Raw genomic sequence first — 11,565 nt, 5'->3', positions numbered from 1 at the left:
CACAAAGTCCAAAGTCCCTAAAAAGCTACTGAAGTCAAATCCAAAGTCCATAAGCCAGAAAGTCAAAAGTCATTTAGTGTTACTCATTTAGCCTGTAAGCACTATTCAAGTCCAAAGTCTATAAACTGAATCCAAGTCAAGCCCAAAGCCTCTAAGTACAATTCGAGCCCTAAGTCTTTATTCAAGTTAAGTAGAACACATAAGCTGCTCTTACAGTCCAGTTTAAAGCCTCTAAGCACTATTTGACTCCAAATCCCATAAACCACTACTCAGATCAAGCTCAATATCCCTAAGCTGCTACTCAAGTTGAATTCCAAGATCGCTAACCTACTACTCAAGTCGAGGCAAGGTCCTTCTTAACCTACTACTCAAGTCGAGGCAAGGTCCTTCTTAACCTACTACTCAAGTCGAGGCAAGGTCCCTAACCTAGTACTCAATCGAGGCCAAGGTCCCTAACCTAGTACTCAATCGAGGCCAAGGTCCCTAACCTAGTACTCAATCGAGGCCAAGGTCCCTAACCTAGTACTCAGTCGAGGCCAAGGTCCCTAACCTAGTACTCAAGTCGAGGCAAGGTCCCTAACCTAGTACTCAAGTCGAGGCAAGGTCCCTAACCTACTACTCAATAGAGGCAAGGTCCCTAACGTACTACTCAATCGAGGCCAAGGTCCCTAACCTACTACTCAATCGAGGCCAAGGTCCCTAACCTACTACTCAATCGAGGCCAAGGTCCCTAACCTACTACTCAATCGAGGCCAAGGTCCCTAACCTACTACTCAAGTCGAGGCCAAGGTCCGTAACCTACTACTCAAGTTGAGGCAAGGTCCTTAACCTACTACAAAAGGCGAGGCAAGGTCCCTAACCTACTACGCAAGTTGAGGCAAAGTCCTTAACCTACTGCTCAAGTCAAGGCAAGGTCCTTAACCTACTGCTCAAGTCGAGGCAAGGTCCCTAACCTACTGCTCAAATCGAGGCCAAGGTCCCTAACCTACTACTCAAGTCGAGGCAAGGTCCCTAACCTACTGCTCAAATCGAGGCCAAGGTCTCTAAGCCACTACTCAAGTCGAGGCAACGTCCGTAACCTACTACTCAAGTTGAGGCAAGGTCCTTAACCTACTACAAAAGGCGAGGCAAGGTCCCTAACCTACTACGCAAGTTGAGGCAAAGTCCTTAACCTACTGCTCAAGTAGAGGCAAAGTCCTTAACCTACTGCTCAAATCGAGGCCAAGGTCCCTAACCTACTACTCAAGTCGAGGCAAGGTCCCTAACCTACTACTCAAGTCGAGGCAAGGTCCCTAACCTACTACTCAAGTCGAGGCAAGGTCCCTAACCTACTACTCAAGTCGAGGCAAGGTCCTTAACCTACTGCTCAAATCGAGGCCAAGGTCCCTAAGCCACTACTCATGTGGAGTCCAAGGTCTCTAAGCCACTACTCAAGTCCAAGGTCCCTAAACCCCTCCTAAAGTGGAGTCCAAGGTCCCAAAACCACTACTCACATAGAGTCCAAGGTCTGTAAGCCACTACTCAAGTCTAACATGCCTACAACACCACTCAAGTCAAGTCCAAGGTCCCAATAGCACTACTCCACTACTAGCACTAGTCCAAAATCTTTAAGCCAGTACCCAAGTCCAAGGTCCCTAAACCACTCCTCAAGTGGAGTCTAAGGTCCTTAAGCTGCTACTTGATTGCAGTCTAAGGTCCCTAAGCCTTACTGCAATAGTGTTTACAAAAGTTTATAGGGAATAAAAATCTCCTCCAAAAGATAGTTCATATGCCTACAGTTGCCTCTGTGGCTTGAATTCTGGAAAAAAGAAAAAAAAAGTGGTCAAAAGAATCTGTGAATGGTTTTGTGTTTTCATTCCAATGTTAGTGAGTAGTGCTCATTTGCAGAACTTTAACAGTCATGTAAAAACAATACAAGGAATGGAAATGACACACTTATAAACACACAGGAAGACTGCAGTCCAGCTCCACTGAAATCCGGCACTAAAAGCAAAACAAACTGTCAGCAACCTCTCCATCTCGCTCTCTCGGTCTACACACACACACACACACACACACACACACACACACACACACCTGGATTAATATTAAAATATTCAGATCAGCTGTGAATGCATATATATATATATATATATATATATATATATATATATATATATATATATATATATATATATCTTTAGCTAAGTATGAGCTGCTACAAAGTATCACACTTTCATCGGCTGTAGTTGAAGTGTGTGTGCATTGTGTATCTGTTCATCATGTGACACACTTCAGCAAATATGAGGTTGTAACTCTTATTAGCGAGTAACTCGATGCCATCTGGCACTTCTGTGTGAAATGGTGTCACCCGTATTTGTTTGCTCAGATATCTGAGAGTTTACTGGCACGCACAAGATAAAATCGGTGCTGGAAAAAAAAGCATTCCTGAAAATTAAATAAAGATTACAGAGCGTGAAAATGAATTTGGAGAAGAGGACAAGTGTGAGAACAATACACCGATTTATCAGAGCAAATATAAATCAAGGTCCACGTGTGCCCTTGGTCGTCTGGCTGGTGTGTGAGTTGACCATGAAAACACACACACACACGCACACACACACACACGACACACACACAGAGTTTTTGTGTTTTTCCACACTTTAAAAGCACAGTACTAGCTACTTTTACCCATCTTCGCTATTGTTTATTGTGAATTGCGACATTTTGGAAATTTCTTGGGCATGACACCTTAGCAACCACCTATCAATGCTCTAGCAACTACCTGGAATACTATAGCAAAAATCTCTGCCACTGTTGCCTCTGTCAACATCATAGTTCATCACATACCTTTAACCTATTAGTTAAAAAAAAATTTTAATAATTGAATGGATTGTGTTTGCTTAAATGTCTTTTTGATTAAATGTAGCTAAGCGCTTTAAAAATACTTTTTTTGCTAAAACTGGCAACGTCTAGAAAGGGCGCCCCTGCACGTTTTCCCACCGGCACTTAGCTAAAGGATAAAACTACTGCTCTCAGCTAGTAAAGGCTGGCAGCTAAGTAAGTCAGAATACTCACAGATAGTGAAAACACTTAGAAGTAGAAGCTAACAGCTGGGATGGATAGTTTTCTCAAAAGTCTCAGAACAATAATACTTATGCAGCTATGAATGAGAAGACCTAGCAGGGCCTGACAAACTGTGTGTGTGTGTGTGTGTGTGTGTGTGTGTGTGTGTGTGTGTGTGTGGCTAAAACATTAAATAATTCAGAACATCATTAAAGTTTCATATTGAGATCTTCCTGAAACCAGAGATTGCAATTTCACTCTCATTCTTTCAGTCTTGCTTTCTATATGTGGGTCTGTCTCTCACACACACACCTTCGCTCTCTCTATCTGTCTGACGCTTGCCATCTCTCTCTTAATCTGTGTCTCTCTGTCTCTCTTCTCTCTCTATGCTCTCACGTTTGTCTCTTACACAGTTAAATCCTTTTGCTGTTGCATGGAAAAACTGTGTGTGTGTGTGTGTGTGTGTGTGTGTGTGTGTGTGTGTGTGTGTGTGTGTGTGTGTGTGTGTGTACATTCCTGGCCTAGAACAGCAGCAATCACTCAATTACACAGTGAGAGCATCTGGATGTGATGGAGGACAGATGAAAATACTAAGATACTAAATCTCTCTCTCTCTCTCTCTCCTGTGATGATCTTTTTAATTTTCTGGCTAATCGCCGATGCTTCATCCTGCATTTCATTTATTCAATCCCTTACTTACATTTACATTTATTCATTTTGCAAATGCTTTTATACAAAGCGACTTACAAATGAGTCTCTGTCTGTCTGCGTATCCCTCAGTTTTTCTCCCACATTTCCTCAAGGCATCATTATTTACTCTGTCTCACTGCTGTTGGAATGCATCGTACTTTTTATCGATTTATAGTCACATTTAATGTTCTGGAATGTCCACGAAACAAGTTAGTTCCCCTTCTCAAGCACGTTATAGCAGCTATAAACAGCCGTTCCCTCACCAGCCTCTCTTTTCTCGCGCTATGAATGCTCATAAATATGAGTCTTAGTTCATTATGTTTCTGAGTCTAATTTCTGTAGGTTTTGCCTCCATGACTTGGACTATGATCCTTGTCTAACCCTTTTTACATGCGTATTAACCCATGGAATAGATTCTGACGATGAATCCTGGCTAACCCGTTTGAAAAACGTCCTGATTTGTCAACTGGCACCTTTCAGAAGACTGCGGAATGCAGTGACTGGGTATGAGAGGCATCAGAACAGACACCACAGGCTAAAGACGGGAAGTCTATAAACTGTTGAAATGAGGAAACATACGGTCTGGTGAGAAAGTTCCCCTTTTTCTATCACTGCCCCTGTGTTATCTTATGGAGTTCCAAATGATATGTCCTTGAATATTTCAGTGCCATACAATGGCCTAGAATGATTTATTCTCCACAGAATATCTTATGTGTGAAGGAAACCCAGGTTTGGAGGTCACTTTGTAACTTGATGGCCTCCTAAGGCAAGAGTTCCTGATACTCAAGGGGGTACGCAAGGGTCCTTCACTAGAAATCAGAGGCAACCGGCCTCTGATCCCTGTGCAGACAGTGAGCTTGCATCAGATTCTTCCCCAAAAGGAAGATGGCCATTTGTATTGGGAGATTGGAGAAAGCACAGCTGCCATGGCCTCCTGACTCCACCTGCTGTTGCTCTGCTGGCCAGCTCCACGAGGACACCTTTCCCAAGCAACCACTGTACTAGTTTCCTGAAGACATCACCAAATATCTGTTGCCTGCCTTTGCAAAGGACATTACCAGTCTGCCTCCTGGCTTTGCAGAGAACATCTCCATACTGCCTCTTGCTTTCCCAGGGAACGCGTTTGTTCCAACTTCTACTTTCCCAGAAGACGTCGTCGCTGAACCTATTGCTTTCACAAAGCACGTCATCACTCAATCTCCTGTCTTCTCGGAGAACATCATCGCACCACATCCTGACTTTGCAGAGGACATTGACACTCCACCTGCCTTCACAGAGGATGTTGTCACTCTTCCTCCCACCTTTGCAAAGGATGTTGTTTCTCCATGTCATGTCTTCACTGAGGAATTTGTCGATCTGCTTCCTGCCTTCACAGAGGAAGTTGACTCTCCACTTCCTGCCTTCACAGAGGACATCGTACCACCTGCCTCCATCATATAAATAAGGTCAACTATTTACCTCTTCCAACCTTCACTGAGGATGCTGATGCTCCACCTCCTGCCTTCGCTGGGAATGTCAATACACCACATCCTGCCTTTGCAGAGGACATCATCATACCACCTCTTGCCTTCACAGAGGAGGTCAAATATGCACCTCTTCCCAGAGGACACCATAGCTCCACTTCATAGAGGACATTGCTGCACATGCTGACCCTAACTATAAAGTTTTATTTCCCATATATATATAATCTAATCCAAATCACAGCTTCTGGAAAGATTTGCTGTTGATCTGTTTTTGTGCTACACTTAAATTTTAAATATTGCAACCAACAGGCAACGATGCAGAAAGGCAACTAACCCTCAAAACACACACATCCAATTTGTTAGAATTAATTACAGGAGGAATTTCTTCAAGCCAAGGTCACACTGCATCGACAGATGCCGACTAACACCACAGACACATTTGTTGGGTTTTGTCAGATCAGTGTGTTAACCCTGTCGGCATCTGTTGTTCGACCAATGTTTGTCAGGTCGTGGAATGTCTGAACAGTGTGGTAGGATTTTCCAACATACTCTGATTTAATCTGACATAGGAATGAACCGTTGCCATGACGATTGTCATGGCGAGTTGGATGCAATTGCAGATATAATTTAATAAAAAGTAAACAAAACACCAAACATAAACTATGAACTCGTGATACTTATAAAAAAAAAAAAAAAAAATTAAAAAAAAAAAAAAAAAAAAAAAGACACACGGACATGAACGCATAACGCACAGAACGACAACATACGACAAACGCAAGACAATGTGTTCAGTGCAAAACATGACTTATATACAAGTGCTAATTAATGCCAAAGTGAATCAGGTGCAGACAGTCATGTGACATGATCATGGGCGGTGCAGTGGCTGATGGGAATCGTAGTCCAGTGTTTATTACTGCATATCCATGACAATGATGAGGCAAGCTTCCCTGAACAGTCCATAGTAACAAAAGATGCTAGGCATGCTGAATCGTTGTCGTGGGTAAAATGGCAGATTTCTGGACAAATCAGAAAGAAGAGGATAAATTATGCATTGATGAGTTATGTAAATAAAATCGTTTATTTTGACCCCTGGTGAGGATCATCTCCTCTTGTGTTTTGCTTTTAATTGGGATCATCCACTAACCGTGTGCCATTTTCCGTATTCTGTTTCGTGAAGTAAGAAGCGAAATTGCAACAGATGTTTATAACTTACATTTGTGTCAAAATATTGTTGATAATGTATCATCTAGGGGGCGCACGTTGCCCAGGGTCGGGGGTTCGATTCACATCGCTGCCCTGTGTGTGCGGAGTTTGCATGTTCTCCCCGTGCTGCGGGGGTTTCCTTCGGGTACTCTGGTTTCCTCCCCCAGTCCAAAGACATGCATGGTAGGCTGATTGGCGTTTCCAAAGTGTCCATAGTGTATGAATGGGTGTGTGAGTGTGTATGTGATTGTGCCCTGCGATGGACTGGCACTCCATCCAGGTTGTACCCCGCCTTGTGCCCATGCTCCCTGGGATAGGCTTCAGGTTCCTGATGACCCTGAAGGACAAGCGGTATAGAAGATCGATGGATGTACCTTCTAATAATGGTCTTAGCTTACCACAGAGCCTACCTTAAGATGTCTTTCTCAGAGTTGTTGAAACTGCTTGGGGACAAAACCAAGTAAAAATTTTAAAGTGTGCACTCCATCTTATGTAAGTAAGCGCCCTGTCTCCCAACAGTCTAAATCCAACGGCCAAATTTTAACGGCTGGTGATTGTTGGCATTTGGCGTTGGTGATTGTTGGCGTTAGTCAGCGTCTGTCTGTGCAGTATGAATTAGGCTTTAGGGAACACCAGTGTTTTGCAAACACACAGAGTTTCCAAGTTTCCTCTGTTTCCTCGTTAGTTCTCTGGGTTCTCTTTTGTGTTCCAGAACTTTCTGGTTCCAGCGGGTGATTGTGAGCATGGAGCTACGTATATGAACCCTGCCTGCTGGTACATCCACAGTGTTCAGGTTGAGTGAGTCCTCCAATTAGGTTCAATGTTGATCATTGGCCTCATCACTGGGCCAAAGTGAAGTCTTCACACAGTAAATGTAAAGCGTCAGAGTCGCAGTTTGAGCTGTTCTACATTAGCAGTGTTTACATGCAGGGTAATAAACCGTGGATCGGAACAAAAAACATATTTATGCAGGTCTGTACAGTACAACTGGAGTACAGTGCATGCTGACCTACAGTAAAACCAACAACACTGCTCTCTGCTGCTTCCTTCGATGCTCTATTTTTCTTCGTAACACCTCGATACACAGTGACTGAGACATCGTATATGACAGGATAAGGTTCAAATCCCACCTCCACCCCCTGTGCGTGGAGCATGCATGTACTCCCACATGCTTCGGGGGTTTTCATCTGGGTACTCCGGTTTCCTCCCACAGTCCAAAGACATGTGTTGTAGGCTGATTAGCATTTCCAAATTGTCCGTAGAGTGTGAATGTGCAATGAGTTGTCGCCCAGTTCAGGGTGTCCCCCACCTTGTGCCCCGAGTTCCCTGGGGTAGGCTCCAGGCTCCACTGCGACCCTGTGTAGGATGTATGGATGGAGTTTAGATTAAATACCTGAAAATGGAGTAAATTTATCGTAGTAAATCGTTGCACATAAACATAGCCACGGAATTGGTTGTGTATTAAGAAGATGTTGGGCTGAAAACAAATCATTTCATCTGGCAAATTGACCAACTGCTTTTGACAGTAGGGGTTTTTTTTTTTCTTTCATGAGTATTTCATGAGTAAACCGTGAGGGAAAAGTGAATTATATGGACATGCTTTTAAGCAGAAAAATGGTAACTCGTATTGGCTTTACCTTCTTGTCAGCTTCTTCTATTCACCTGTGCTCCAAATCCAGCTCCATTAAAGTGTCTCTTATTCTCTCTCTCTCTCTCTCTCTCTCTCTCTCTCTCACACACACACACACACACACTACTCCCTCTGTGTGTGACCTGATTTCACAGTAACAGTAGAACTATCCAGAAACAAAATGTGTCTTTGTGTCTGTGTGTGAGAACTTTCCTCATTCGATCGGAAATTTACACACACAGTGCTGGTTTGTCTGATTTACCAGACTGAACATGGATTAGAGAATTAGTGTAATACAAATAACTGGACTTTTGTTTGAGTTAGTGTGTGTGTGTGTGTGTGTGTGTGTGTGCGTGTGTGTGTGTGTGTGTGTGTGTGTGTGTGTGTGCCTGTGTGTTAGTTCAGCATCTTCCACTTCTCTAAGTAGGCATAGTTACAGTTAGTGAAGCATAGTGAGGGGGTCTGTGATATTTTGATTTGGGATATATACGCTGGGAAACGTAGACCTGTACTTAAAAACGTTCTACATGTGTAATCATAACGACCCTGATGCTCATAATGATCACCGTTTCAACACATTTACTGAGTCATAATCGCACTGATGTCACCCAGAAGTTCCCGTTGAGTCTGGTTCCTCTCCATCTCGTGTCGTTGGAGGAAGATTCTTCTTGCCACCGACTTGCATTTTTCTCTCGCGCTCTGGTTTGATCTAAATCGTGGGTGCCCATATTCTGGTTTTCCAAAAAGAGGACACCTTTCCTTTTTTTTTTTTTTTTGGTGTTTTGGTGTTTTACACTGAAAAAGACACACTATTCGCATCACGAGTGAACCTTCTGCCATCATTTACACATTTGAATGGCCGTGTAATACGAAGCAATGTGATAACATGAAATAAAAAATGACCTTATATGGCTGTGGGTGTTGTCTCGACTCATTTGCTGCTATCGTCAAGCAACTGTTTGATAGGGTAACGGTAACTGAGAGTAGGGTAACGGTCTAGAGGCAGGAATTTGTCCAATAGTTGAGGCAAGCCTTTTTATAATCAACCAATCGGTGTGTGAGAAGGCGGGAATTACAGTGAGAGGTTAAAGCGATGCAAACTCATGCACACATGATGCAGTGTTACACCATAAGCACATCATAATGAAACTAAAGCCAAATCCTGAACGTTTTCTGAAATTTAGAAATCCCGGCCGGACTCTTTTTTAAGGTCTGCAAAAGAGGACATGTTGGGGAAAAAGAGGACGTGTGGTTACCTTGTCTAAATCTTCATCCGGATTATAGCGTTATATAAATAAAATTGAATTGAATTGCATATGAAAACGTGAAATTATATGCATTAATTACCACAATTGACACATATTTCTAAATAATCTTTCACAGAAAACAAACACTTTAATATGCTCATAATTTAATCTGCAGCATTACCTTTTTTTCCCCTCAGTGTCACAAACGACTCGTCAAATGATTCCTTCTAAAGGATTCGTTCTAACTCCTACTTTCAGAGAGCATACTCTGCTCTGATTGGTCAGATGTCCCAGTCTGTTGTGATTGGTCTACCGCTGTCAGCATGTTCTGAAAAGGAAATGCCCACTACCGTAAGGACTTTCATGATGAAAACCAGAGGCGGGTTTTTTGTAACAAACCTACGTAGGTTAGTACAGGAAATAAAGTCTGGAATCACTAACGACTCGTTTCAGCTGTTCAGAATCGGTTCCTTCTTTTGTTATTCAATAACTTTTGTTGTGCGCTTTGATTTTTGAAACTTTGCAGATTTTTCACATACACAATTCGCGTATGCACTATATTCACAAATCAACTGCTAGTGGAAGCGAAAGAGACGAATTACTAAGCAGAAAGAACCATTTATTTCTTCATAAAATTGGATACTTAATAAATATAACAAGAGTACTTATGATTTGAAAACTAAAATGAAGTGTTATGTTAGAGCGGTAATGTAAACATCAGCAGTATTTAGAAGATATACTAAGATTTAGAAGATAGTACTTTTTTGAAACGTTAAGAAACGCTCATGTGCTTGCTCTTTGAGTTTGAACGCAAATTTCTTGACTTGTACTTTAGTATTTTGCTGGTCAGTTCCCGGCGCTATGTCATTGTACTGTACGCACAAATTCAAAGTGTCTGACGGTCTCAACGTGTCGATGGCGCTCGTGCTCTTCCAAACTCGGAATGAACTGGAGAACGATCTATCCTGACATGACGCTGATCGACAGAACAAGGCCCGGTTTATTTTTAGAATATGTTACAATCGCTCCACAATAGACGATGATAAATCACATACCTGCACCATGAGCCGCACTTTCTTTGCGTGCCTGTTTAGCCTTTCACTCAGCAGCCCCTGAAGGATGTGATCATTCCAAAGTCAGTCAGCTGCACAACAGTTGCATTTTTGTGTTTTGTTCATCGTACCCTATCTCTTCATACGCTAAATGTTCATGTGACCTCAGCAGAAACAGAAGCGTGCGTTTTCAGTGCGATGGCTTGGACAATATCAGGATCAGAACATTTCGTCTACTTTAAAGTGGCACTTGTACCAAAACAAAGTGCGATAAGAAAACAACTAATCAATGATTTCTTCATCTACAATGCTGTGATCTTACAACAGCAAGGCTGTGTCAGGTCAAATCAGCAGAATTATATTGTAACATATTACAAAGTACTATACAACATATTTAACATTATAGATCAATAGATGTACATGTTCTCCAATATATCTGACAAATATAATCAGGGCCGGCGCTACCTATAGGCAGTGTAGGAACTTGCCTAGGGCCTCGGGCTTGGAGCCGCGGGGCCTCCGTAACCGTGACATCACTATACGCCAGTCCACCAAAAGACTAGGCTCTTTGTCCATTGGATATAGATGAATTATCATTCACCTGTAGTGAAACCAATTAAAGTCTCCATTTCAAAGTGGGTCCCAGCCTCTGAATGTATTCAGTGTTAATGAGGAAGATAGCAACGCAAATATTAAAGTGAAATATAACATTAAATTGGAACAAAACAACATGAAAGAGGAACACAACAACATTAAACTGGAACACAACAACATTATAGTGGAACACAACAACATAGGAACAAAACAAGATTAAAATGGAACACAACAACATTACAGAAAAATACAACAACATTAAAGCAAAATACAACGACATTAAAGTGGAACACAACAACAATAAAGAAAAATACAACATTAAAGTGGAACACAACAACAGTAAAGCAAAATATAACAACATTAAAGTGGAAAACGACATTAAAGTGGAAAACAACAACATTAAAGCAAAATACAACAACATTAAAGTGGAACACAACAACATAGGAACAAAACAAGATTAAAGTGGAACACAACAACATAGGAACAAAACAAGATTCAAATGGAACACAACAACATTACAGCAAAATACAACAACAGACAATAAAACCAGACAAATTTCCCCATCCATCTAACTCCACGTTCCGTCTTAAATCACATACCTGTGTGCTGTTCTAGACCATTACTAAGTACTAACAATAAAC

Source organism: Ictalurus punctatus, chromosome 17, assembly GCF_001660625.3.
Source record: "Ictalurus punctatus breed USDA103 chromosome 17, Coco_2.0, whole genome shotgun sequence".
NCBI classification, from domain to species: Eukaryota; Metazoa; Chordata; class Actinopteri; order Siluriformes; family Ictaluridae; genus Ictalurus; species Ictalurus punctatus.
Note: the sequence above shows the minus strand (reverse complement) of the source record.